The sequence below is a fragment of the Daucus carota genome, chromosome 6 (assembly GCF_001625215.2).
Source record: "Daucus carota subsp. sativus chromosome 6, DH1 v3.0, whole genome shotgun sequence".
Lineage (NCBI taxonomy): Eukaryota > Viridiplantae > Streptophyta > Magnoliopsida > Apiales > Apiaceae > Daucus > Daucus carota.
Genome location: NC_030386.2, coordinates 3,209,338 through 3,221,348, shown reverse-complemented (window position 1 = coordinate 3,221,348; position 12,011 = coordinate 3,209,338).

Below are 12,011 nucleotides of genomic sequence, written 5' to 3'. Positions count from 1 at the left end.
AGATACCTGATCATAATTGTTTACTCAAAAAGTCAGATATCATATAGTGAATAATAATATCGTATAATTTGTATTTCTATCCTCGACCAGCTGTATATGTCGTGTCAATTTGCATTTTATCTTATCCTGATATAACATTGTCAGGATTAATTGACATGTGTTAATTCATTATGTAAATATGAATAACTCGGTCAAATTGGACAGGATAGGCCCATTAACATATGTCCTAGTTTTGTTATGGGTTAAATTCATAATGAGTTAATAAAGCCCAAATCGATTTGTCAAGAGTTTGACATTCGAGGTCTAATAGTTTGCATATTAAATTACTTTAGCCCATATGCTATGTAGACAGGTACCAGGAGATTAATATTATGCATATGAAATGCTCTCTACCCCATACTTATGTGTAGACAATTTTCAGGGTGATTGATGGTACTAGATGAGAATCTATATGAAATCTTTGTACTTGAGAATCGAGTACGAATGAGTTTCGCATGTGTCCTAGATTCACCAGTTTTGAGATTAGAGCATTAAGATCCAGTCACTATATACAACCAAATTGCTTGAAAAGATAAGGATGAACTCTCAGATTTTAGCAACATGTTAATTATATTTTTACATGTATTCTAAGTAATTGATAATATTTTATTATTAGATAAATATGACATATATAAGATATAGGTGAATCTTTACACACAATTATATTTGAATGTCTAGATTCAAAGTTTAATCCTATTAGGACTCTAGTGGAAGCTCCCTGAAAGTGTTAGGAGCAACACAAACAACTAAAACTAGCATTGAAATGAAGATAAACGTTAAAAAACGTGACATCATATATATCTCAAGCCCATGACCATAGAACTACATATGGAGTTGATCCCCTATAAATACGAGAGTATGGAGGTCATTTGTCAAGATGAATTTTAAGTGAGGACAAGAGCACCAAAATACTTTATATATATATATATATATATATATATATATATATATATATATATATATATATATATATATATATATATATATATATATATCTTAAATATTAAATCCTGTTGCCAAAAACCAGTCATTTTTACAACCCCTACCCCAATAGTTGCACCTTAATTACAAAATATACCATCAATTTTACCCTTTTTATACAATGTTTCTAATAAAACAAAAATCCCTTATAATAAATGAAAGCTTTGGTACCTCATATAAGCTTTTGTCCGGAGCTTACAGGTAAATACAGTCATACAGATGTGTATATGTTCACACTACTTTTATCACATTTCACATACAATTTTGTCCATACTCCTATCTCTTTCTTCTCTATGTTAGATGCAAACGAAAGTGCAGATGCTCCTTCCTCATTTGTTTTCTTATGGTTTCAAATTCAAAATTCAAATTCATATCCTCTGATTGGATTCAAACGCATTCAAATCTCATCTCTTTTCATATCAAAGCTCTCTAACCTCGCATCTCAACCTGCTCCAAGTAAGTGCCCTCTCTCCCTTCCCGAATCTCTCTCTCCCTCTCTTCGGCTTTCTCTGTATCTCTCTCATTCTGTTTTTCATGTTTTCATCCGACTCTCTATCTCTTTCCCTGTCCCTGTTTATTAGTATGATATTTGGTAATATACATGTACTTGACCCTTACTTAGGCAGGTAAATCACTCCGGCACATATTGTTTCTTTTTGTAAATATTTGAGTTTTGATGATGCAGCTATCTGTTTTATTTTTCAATTCACATCCTCTCATCTATTTATTGATGAACTTGAGGTAATGTTTGTTTGGAAATCTAATCTTGATAGGTGATTTTTACCAATATTCACGAAGTGTTTGATAAAACGTGTCACTGAATTTCTTATTTTCTTTCAATAATTATAGTGAGTGTATGTATATATTTTTGTATTCTCATCTTTGTATTCTCAATATTTTGTAGTCCTAGGTGTTTTCGTGAAGATTTGGGGGACTTTTTGTCTTCGTGTTTGTTGTGAATGGAATTGTGGAGGAGGGAGAAGACGAGGAGGAGATAACGGAAGGCAAAAAGATGAGGTATTTAAGTTGTAATGAGGTATTTGACAGAGCTTCAAGCTGAGGAGTACTGTCAAATATGATACTATATTTTATAATGGACTACGGGATGAGCTTGACCAAAGGCATTGGGCTTATAATTGCTTCAAGTGTCTGTCATTGTGTAATTACTGTGTAATTATTGCTTATATGTTGTTTGTATTTTCAAATTTCTATTTAATTACTGGATAATGATTTACCACATGATGCTGCAATAGGTAATGACAACAATGATGACGATGATCCATATAATGGTGGAGAAAACAGTGGAGATGCTGGAGATTCCACTAATGTCAGTGGTGGGTCATCAAGTCAGCCTGGCAACAGCACAATCATAATACTGTTAAATTATCAAGATCAAATCTTCCGAGGGAAAGGATCTGGAGCAGAGATCATCCTTTCGAATTAATCATTGGTGATCCTGATGCTGGTGTGAAGACTAGAAGTGCTACTCAAAATGAATGTTTATTCACTAGTTTTCTATCTCAAACAGAACCAAAGAAAGTAGATGAGGCACTTGCTGATCCAGATTGGGTTCTGGCCATGCAAGAAGAACTCAATCAATTTCAGAGACAAGAAGTTTGGGCCCTGGTTCCAAGACCAAAAAACAAATCTGTAATTCGAACCAGATGGGTCTACTAGAATAAGCTAGATGGTGATGGCATTATTATTTGGAACAAAGCCAGATTGGTTGCTAAAGGTTACTCCTAGGAAGAGGGAATTGATTATGATGAAACCTATGCTCTGGTTGCTCATCTTGAAGCCATCATAATATTTCTTTCCTTTGATGCACATTCAAACTTTAAAGTTTATCAAATGGATGTGAAAATTGCATTTTTGAATGGAAAGCTTGAAGAAGAAGTATACCTTGAACAACCCCCTAGCTTTGAAAATCCAGAGTTTGCTGATTTTGTGATTTCTTATTTAAAGTTTTTTATGGCCTCAAGGAGTCGCCAAGAACCTAGTATGACACACTCTCCGAGTTTTTAACTGAAAACAATTTCACTAGAGGTGTCATAGACAAAACTCTCTTTTACAAGTTCAATGATAGTAATATGATATTTGTGCAAATATATGTTTATGATATAATATTTGGTTCTACTAATGATAACTTGTGTAAGAGATTTACTAAATTGATGCAGAGCAATTATGAGATGAGTATGATGGATGAGCCGTCTTACTTTCTTGATCTTCAAGTAAGCCAAAAAGACGATGGTATTTGAAAGGCATATGTTCAGCCTATTTGTATTTAAAGAGGTACAACTCAACTCAGATAAGAAAGCTCAGTAAATAGCAAGTTATCGGAATTCGTATGAAGAACGTCAAATGACTTATGGGAATTATATGTCAAAAGAATTTCAGGATCTAGCTGCACACCACTAAAAGAAGTTCATTAATATGTTCAAGCCTCAGTGCACAAATAATCTTTTGTGGCACGTTCAGGTTTTCATAAGATATAAAGTTTCTATACTTTATTTATTCAGAATATTCCATTTTATGAAGAAGAACTTACAAGACAAAGACTCGACGAACAAGCCAAATCTCTATTGTTTATTTGACGAAGAATATTTGATTTAACTAGAGACAGGTGAACCAGACAGTACATCTGTGTATCAGTTACTCAGATTAATTACTCGACGTCAAGCAAAAGTGGTAGTTCAGTCGATTGATAACTCAAGACGAAGATATTAAAGTTTCAAGAAGACTGGAAGCTTTTCTGCTGAAGAATTGGTGATTAAGTAGTTTAAGTTTATCATTTAACTCTTCAAATAATTATATTAATTGTGTAATTTATTTATTAAGTTAATTCTCTCTCGAATTAATTTAATTTATGAATTTATACAATTAACTTAATTAAGTGAATGATTTCTATTTAAATATGTATTGCAAAATATCATTTTAATCACCCAAATCAATTCGGCAAGACAAACCAAAGGTTTGTCTTCCCGAATTGAAAGAAAACCTCTCAAATCCCAGCAAGACATTGGCATGGTTTGTCCTACCGAAAAGTTCAAGGCAACAGCAAGACAAAGTGTGACTTTGTTCTACCGAGACCTTGCAAGTGGGTAAGGGTTGCTTCCAAGACAAACTCTATAATTGTCTTACTGATGGTTTGTTGAAGCAGCAAGACAAAACTTGCTTTTGTCCTACTGATTCCATGGTGCAACTGCCAAGACAATCTCCTTTTGTCTTACTGCCGAGTTGATAAACTTGGTAGACAATCTTGTAGATTGTCCTACCTTGTTTCATTTTGTCTTGACCATGTAGTTTTTGTCTTTCCCTTTATTGTTTTGTCTTTGCAAGCTTATAATTGTCTTATCCTTTCATTGTCTTACAAGTTCAATGCTTTTCTAATAAATATGGCATTCATTCTTCATTTGTAAGTATTCATTCACTTTGATTTCAAAGCATTGTTAAGCTTTCAAGTTGTTCTTAACTTGCTTGTTATATCCACAGTTTTCTGTGCTTTGATCACTCGGTTGTTTTAACCACTAATCTAGAATATACCCTGTCGAATTTATTCTACGAACATTAGTGGACATTAAAACTGAACCATATTAATTATATAACGACTTAAAACATTGTTATATTAATTAATTATAATCATATTAATAAGTTATATTCAAATCATATTTAGTTCCACGATTATTTGGTATCGATTGTATTCAAACCCCCCTCTACAATCGTATCGGGACCTAACAGTATTTTCATTTGCCAGTCAAAGTATGTCAGAGTTCTTTTGCGAAAGTACAATCTAGAAGACTCTTCATCGGCAATAACACCCATGGCCACTGCCACGAAGCTTGACAAGGATAAATCTGGTTAGAAAGTTAATAATTCATGCTATCGAGGTATGATTGGCTCTTTACTCTATCTTACTGCAAGTAGACTGGATATTATGTTCGCGACATGTTTATGTGCTAGGTTCTAGTCTGATCCTAAGAAATCACATCTTATAGTTGTCAAAAGGATCTTTAGATATCTTAAAGGTACACCTGGTTTAGGTATCTAGTACCCAAAAAATACTGGTTTTGAGTTGACCGGCTATACAGATTCTGATCATGCAGGATGTAGGATGGACATGAAATGTACGTCTGGAAGCTGTCAGTTTCTAGGACGACGATTGGTTTCCTGGTATAGCTAGAAGCAGAACTGTGCCTACCTCGACGGCTAAAGCTGAATATATAGCTGCTGGTAGCTACTGTACCTAGATCTTGTGGATCAGAAATTAATTAAATAATTATGTAAATGTATTGAACAAAATACCAATATTTTGTGACAATACAAGTGTTATAGCCATCTCCAACAATCCTGTACTACATTCGAGGACCAAGCATATAGATATCATATATCATTTTATGAGAAAACATGTCATGAACGGTACTATGGTGTTGTATTTTGTACCCACAGCTGATCAAATTACAAACAACTTCACAAAACCACTTGATGAATTCATTTTCTCTAAATTGATTTGTAAACTAGAGATGTTAAATATGACATGATTCTCATTGTATATATTTTTCATATGTAGTATATGTTTTTATATAATTTTGTGAACTTTCCGTGTAATTATATCTATTTTGTTAAATTTTATACGATTATCTATATATTATCTAATAAATCTCTATGTAATTATGAATGTTTGTAAATATTCTCGTAATTTTTCTAAGTGCTTTTATGCTCCCCTATTTTATTTTACAACACTATATTGAACCACGCAACCATCTAATTCAAGAATACAAAACAAAGATTTTAATGAAGCACATAACCACATGTGCAGAACAAAACACAAAAAGAAGGGATCAAAATACACTAACCTTGAACATGTCTTGCACACAATTATTCGATAAATGAATACCTAGAGAAACTTTTTCAATGTAACGGAAACCGCAGAACTTACATGAATTGCCTTTGTTATTAGACATTAGACACCGGTTATGTTGAACAAAAGAAACACATCATTGTTAAGAAGAAGAGATACATGCAATGCCATGAAGATACTAGGGATGATACTGATATGCGATGCAATCAAAATTGATATTGAAGTAATGAAAAACATAATGCAGAACAAAAGCAAAACGTAACCTCCTGAAAACACTCCTATGAATGTAATTGCCGCGAGATTTGAGTAAGACACGTCGATACATGGTCAAACATTGTACTAACACATTGTTTGTAAAAAAGGAAAATACATTTTAATAAAAGAAACCATTTAAAACAACAACCATAGGATCTAAATGAAATGGAGGGACTGGATTGGGACTCCAACAAATTATGGGACTCCAAATATATATTTTATTTTAGGTAATAATTTCTTAAATATCGGTATTATACTTTGTTTACTTAGTATATATTATCTTTTTTATTCTGTTTGTTTTTCTGTGGTTGCGTGTTGATGATTGTCTGAGCATTTACACTTTTAGACAATTTATTCCGTTTCTTTTTCCTTTGTCTAGACAATCACTAGACAACGTGTTTCTATACACTTCACATCGCTTCGTGTTCAACTATCAAGATAATTTGTTGGATTGTCATACCGACCATTGTATTCGGACAATGAAACCCTCTTTTAGACATTCTATTCGATTGGCTATGCAGTTGTATACACGCCTCTGGTAGACAATGAAATCATTATTCAGACTTTTGTTTTTAGATTGTCTACACTGCTACACACACACACACACACACACACACACTGATTGTCTATAGGCCACATATACCCCAATTTAGACATTCTTTTGTCTATAACCTTTCTTCTTCACCGCGCCTAACACAAATATACACACGCCTACAGACAATCTCACCCCGCCGTGTAACTCGACCGCAAACCGCCATTACAACCCGTGATTTCAAGCTTTTTGCTTGCTGGTTTCTCTTTTTCAAGCATTAATGCTTGTTGTGTCACGATTTCAACCCGTATCTTGGTCGAATTGCTACCGGATTTTTTTTTGTTGCTAGACCAATCGATTGCTTGCTTTACTGTTATATTTCGAACTTAAGTTGTTTACATAGTGCTTGGACCGTTGGTTGTTGATTGAAGGCTTGGATTATTGTGTGCTTGCTTCTCGACTTCCTGTGAACAAATTCGAAGTTGAACTTAATTTGTTGGCCTTCATTTGAAAGTTTTTCAGACTTTTGATTGTCTATAGCTTTAATTTTGGACCATTTCCCTTGTTAATTAATTAAGCTTCGAATTTTTCCCTAAATTAATCGAACTTTAATCAATTACATGGCCTATTAATTATTAATTGCAATTTGTGAGAAGTTTGATAATTTTCATTTAATTTGAAAAATTCTCACTTAATTCAAATTTTAATTCATACAATGGTTGTTGAGTTCTCGCTTGCCCTGTTGAATTATGTTGGAACTTTGACCCTGACAATTGTCCCGTGGATCGTTTTCTAAATGACCAATGCCTGGTCAGTCAGGCAATCACTGTTGATCCTACTCTTCAGATTCAACCATTGAGGGAACTCTACACAACTGCTCTCAATGCTACTCTCACCAACAACATCCGAAATATTGGCACTATCAGAGGAAGAGATAATCTGTAACCGAAAGAGATTTTAATGAAATTCTTGGCTTCCTAGTGGAAAATCATCAGACTCTCCCATCTTCAGAAGAAATCATTTGATTCTTCACTGATAGCAATTATCAGGCACCCATTGATCCTGATCGTCTTCATAAAAATCAAGTTGGTAGCTGAATGGGATAATTTTTTTGACATTATTGCTTGGGTTGTTAGGTTGAGATTACACACAACAGACTTAAGCAGGTTTGTTCTCTTGTTAATCGAATGTGAAACTGATAAGAAGAAACAACCAATCAAATCACAAATCAACTCAGCTCTTATTGATTGTATAAGAACTGTTATAAAACTCTCTCAAGAAACACAACTGTTCTCAAGAGCTTCTAGGTTACACTGATATTACTAGTGTTATTTATTCTGCCTCCTAGCAAAACCTAATCTCTGTGTTTATATAGTACACAGCTACTACAATTACTAACACGATATTCTCAATCAATAATAATCTTTTTCTATGCATATCATGTGTGAAAGAATACCTCTCCTCAAATAAGTTATTTAGTATCAATCTTATTTCTTTTCTTGTCAAACTCGATCTCCAAATACTGATGATACTTGATTCCGACCAAGTACTTGCAGACTGATAAGGTTCCATCAGTTTCTGATGCGGCCATCCGTTTCTGTCGACTGTCTTGTTCCTTGTCGCTTCATTTTGATGATCTCTAAATGCATAAATGAATCTTTCTACGTAACATGGGTCTTCTCACTAACCAATAGACAGAATTTTCACAACATATCATCTATCATCTAGCACTTCAGATTTGCAATCGCGAGCAAACGTCCAATCAACTTTGGAAGAGTTATTCTCAAGGAGCTACTAAAGAAAATGGGTACTTTTACGAGTAGACAACCTTCTCCACAGAATCCTGTGATGTGCTGGTATCCTTGCTTTCTAATGATGATCTTAAACAAAAAGATGAAAGCAGAGGACTTTGCTTTCTTTCAAATGTCTCCTACAGAATGCTCTCTGCTGCCAACCAAGAAGTTGTTTACCAGACTCAACAATGCAAACAAATACCAAGGTGTCGTAATTAATGTGCCACAATTTATGCTGTAATCTTTTCAAGATCCTAATATGACACAACAAAAAGGTCAACAACAGGAACCTGGACCTCAGGAACAGGAACTTCAACTCCAACAACCACAACCTTCAACAACAGAACAACCAATTCAAACCCAAGCTCAACCACAAGCTGAAATACAAGAACCACAACTTCTCATCCAAGAACACCAACAACCTGAAACACAACCTGATACACAAGCTGAAACACAGGTGCCACACCATTCACTTACACAACCACAACCTCTACCACTCAAAAGACAATACCCAACTGAAATACAATCCACCTCCTAACCACAAATTTGCTGCAACTGAAGAAGAAACTTAGCTCACCCGCTTCCAGCGGGACATCCAAGTAGCTCAGGTAATGTCTAAACTCTCTTATAATTATTCTTTGCAGACTTCGGATTATAATTATGAATGGGATTTATGTTTCAGCTTTCCAGCAATGAATCTGAAAACATCCAGGTTCATAACCAAGCTGATGAATTTTTGGAAACTCGTTATACTGTTCCAAACGCTACAACCAACACTACTACCGAGAATATTAAACGTTAATGTGTTGCTAAGAGGGTTGGTGGTGCATTGAGTATACCCGCAGCTCTGTCTCCCCTGAAGAAAAGGAGGATGTCTGAACTTGAGACAACTACAGCTTCATCCATTTCCTCCCAAAAGGACTTGTACTTAGAAATGGCAAATATACAGTCTTTAGGATCATTCTCTCTAAAGAAGGAGACTATTGAAATTGTTCGTTCAGCCACGATGCCCTATACAGAGTCTCACACTCTACTAGCACCCACGCTAGTAAACACTTCAGACCAAACACGTGTTACTACATTTACTGAGACCACATCTTTTCAAAATATGCTAAATGAAAACTTTACTGATCCTTCTTTTTGTGTGGATCAGGCCTTCTTGTTAGGAAACAATAAGTTTTGATGCTAACATGACACTTTGTAACTTGTTCAATTATAAACTTTATCATTTCATCAGTTGTAATTGTTATATAATTTATATTGAGATGCATCAATGGATGGACAGAATAGGATGACTAATTGTAAATATCCAATGCCATGTAATTTTGTCTAAGTGAAGGATGTTCAACAGATGAATCATAATATTTCGACTGAATAAGGCTGGGCTACTTTCGACGGATGAAGATCAGAACCTTCAACTGCTAAAGCTGGTACATTGTTCGACAGATGAAGTTTGTATATCAATCGATGGATGAAGCAACTTTCCACGGATGAAGCTACAGCCGTTGAAACTGGATGGAGCTTAAATCTGACAGATCACATGGGTTGATTACACTAATTTAGACATGGTAGCCTATTTAGGAGACAATAAAGAAGAAACAGAAACACATCTGTTTTATGCAATGCAACTTGGGTTATTTGATGAATACCAATCAAAGATGAAGACACATGCATAAGACAAATGTGTTAGTACACGGGAATTTCATGAAAATTTCACTAGGAAGTTTCTTTTGATATTTTCACATAAATGGGTCCCTGTGGATATATGAATTTGGTCACGACCATATTTGGGGCAGTCAGGACTGAATCGTAGCAGATATAATGAAGTTCGAGTTTTTAACGAATTCTCAAAGGGGGTTAGTACACGGGAATTTCTTAAAAATATCAGCGGGTAGATATTTTTGATATTTTCACATAAATGAGTTCATATGGATATATGAATTTTGTCACGATCATATTTGGGGCAATCGGGACTGAATCGGAGCAGATATAATGAAGTTCGAGTTTTTGACGAATTCTCAACACGGGAATTTCATGAAAATTTCACGGGGCAGTTTCTTTTGATATTTTCACATAAATGGGTCCCTATGGATATATGAATTTGGTCACAGTCATATTTGAGGCAGTCGGGACTGAAACGAAGCTGATATAATGAAGTTCGAGTTTTTAACGAATTCTCAAATGGGTTAGTACACGGGAATTTCTTGAAAATATCCCTGGACAGTTTCTTTTGATATTTTCACATAAATGGGTCCCTATGGATATATGAATTTTGTCACGACCATATTTGGGGCAATCGGGACTGAATCGGAGCAGATATAATGAAGTTCGAGTTCTTGACGAATTCTCAAAGGGTAGTACACGGGAATTTCATGAAAATTTCACCGGGAAGTTTCTTTTGATATGTTCACATAAATGGGTCCCTATGGATATATGAATTTGGTCACGACCATATTTGGGACAGTCGGGACTGAATCGTAGCTGATATAATGAAGTTCGAGTTCTTGACGAATTCTCAAAGGGGTTAGTACACGGGAATTTCATGAAAATTTCACCGGGAAGTTTCTTTTGATATGTTCACATAAATGGGTCCATATGGATATATGAATTTGGTCACGACCATATTTGGGACAGTCGGGACTGAATCGTAGCTGATATAATGAAGTTCGGGTTTTAACGAATTCTCAAAGGGGTTCGTACATGGGAATTTCTTGAAAATATCCCTGGGCAGTTTTTTTGATATTTTCACATAAATAGGTCCCTATGGATATATGAATTTGGTCACGACCATATTTGGGGCAGTCGGGACTGAATCGGAGCAGATATAATGAAGTTCGATTTTTTGACGAATTCTCAAAGCGGTTAGTACACGGGAATTTCTTGAAAATATCCCCTGGCAGATTGTTTCGATATTTTCACATAAATAGGTCTCTGTGTATATATGAATTTGGTCACGACCATATTTGGGGAAGTCGGGACTGAATCGTAGCTGATATAATGAAGTTCGAGTTTTTAACGAATTCTCAAATGGGTTAGTACACGGGAATTTCATGAAAATTTCACCGGGAAATTTCTTTTGATATTTTCAGATAAATGGGTCACTATGGATATATGAATTTGGTCACGACCATATTTGGGGCAGTCGGGACTGAATCGTAGCAGATATTATGAAGTTCGAGTTTTTAACGAATTCTCAAAGGGGTTAGTACACGGGAATTTCTTGAAAGTATCACCGGGCAGATTCTTTTGATATTTTCACATAAATGAGTTCCTATGGATATATGTATTTTGTCACGATCATATTTGGGGCAATCGGGACTGAATCGGAGCAGATATAAAGAAGTTCGAGTTTTTGACGAATTCTAAAAGGGGTCAGTACACGGGAGTTTCATGAAAATTTCACTGGCAAGTTTCTTTTGATATTTTCACATAAATGGGTCCCTGTGGATATATGAATTTGGTCACGACCATATTTGGGGCAGTCGGGACTGAATCGTAGCAGATATAATGAAGTTCGAGTTTTTAACGAATTCTCAAAGGGGGTTAGTACACG